This window comes from Acyrthosiphon pisum, chromosome A2 (assembly GCF_005508785.2).
Source record: "Acyrthosiphon pisum isolate AL4f chromosome A2, pea_aphid_22Mar2018_4r6ur, whole genome shotgun sequence".
In the NCBI taxonomy this organism is placed as follows: domain Eukaryota; kingdom Metazoa; phylum Arthropoda; class Insecta; order Hemiptera; family Aphididae; genus Acyrthosiphon; species Acyrthosiphon pisum.
In genome coordinates this window covers 13,566,835-13,568,085 of record NC_042495.1, presented here as the reverse complement: position 1 = coordinate 13,568,085, position 1,251 = coordinate 13,566,835, and the positions used below count along the sequence as shown (strand labels likewise).

General features: G+C 22.8%; 1 long non-coding RNA gene across 1 annotated transcript; it reads right to left on the bottom strand.

Annotated features, from left to right (window-relative positions):
- Nucleotides 1–1,251, bottom strand: LOC100570892. Its single transcript, XR_510694.1, has 2 exons — nt 1,150–1,251; nt 1–967 (listed from the first exon to the last, which is right to left on the bottom strand). It is a non-coding gene; the product is annotated as an uncharacterized LOC100570892 (long non-coding RNA).

The window sequence follows — 1,251 nt, the reverse complement described above, 5'->3', positions numbered from 1 at the left end:
TACCATAGGTAAATGGTTTATATTGTAATAATTAAGATATACATTTATAATTTGTTTTCAAATCTGTAATCAATTTTCAAATTCAAATACATTTTTAGTTTTTAATTACTTTCAAGTGCAACATAAAATATACCGTATAATCCAATTTAAAATATTATATCAGTTATAATAAAAAGATAATTTTTAAATTTAAATTTGTATCCATTAATATTGAGTGAAAAATTATGGTTTAATACTTTCACATAAAAAGTTTTCTGAAAGCAACAAGTAAACAAAAGATTTATAATATGAGTTGCCTTTAGGCATAAAATATAACAACATCTTACAACATAAAAAATAATATTATATTTGCTTAATTTTTTAACTACTATCATAAAATCATACCTAATCATAGATAAAATAAAATATAAAATTATTTTAAGGTATACAAAGTTAAGTATATTTGATACTGTGTACAAGTATTAACCCAACTCCACATTGTCAACATTTTTTTTTTTTTTTTTTTGTTATGTGGTTTTTATTATTTTATAATTAATTAATTTTTGTTTTTTATTACATACATCCTGCTGAGTCAGTTGTTATTGACAAGAATTATATATATATATATAAATCACTATTGCGATGAAAATAAATGACAATAAAAAATTGGTTTCACAATAATAGTATAGTAATATAAATACACAAATTCACAGAGCCTATGGTTAAAAGAGAAGCAATTTTCACCAATAATTGTGCATCCATATAATAATATATTATGTTATATATAATTTACATTAATACAACTAGAGTATCAGTAAATTATTTTTTCTTTGATACAACACCATAATTATAAACTTATATAAACAGGAGTGAAAATTGCTACTTGTTTAGTAAACAATTGGAAATCAGTATCCAAAATAGGGAAAACTCAAAGTAAAAATAAATTATGTCAGAAGAATTAGAGTTTTCGAAGATCCAATACAAATACCTGCAAAAAAAATAAATAAAAAAATCATAAAAAGTCATTCCAAACACTTGCAAACTCAATTGTTATAACTTCTAGTATAATATACTAATTGCGTTTAACAATACCAAGATAGTTCAGAATTATATAAATAAGTAACTCTACATCATTATAATATTTGACAAAACTGTAAATACTATACTCACACTTCCATCAGATGCACTTGCCCCAACTTTGTCACCCCTAGAATTCCAGCAAACTTCAAAAATACCACCTGTTCCTTTATAACTATGAACTAATTGACCACT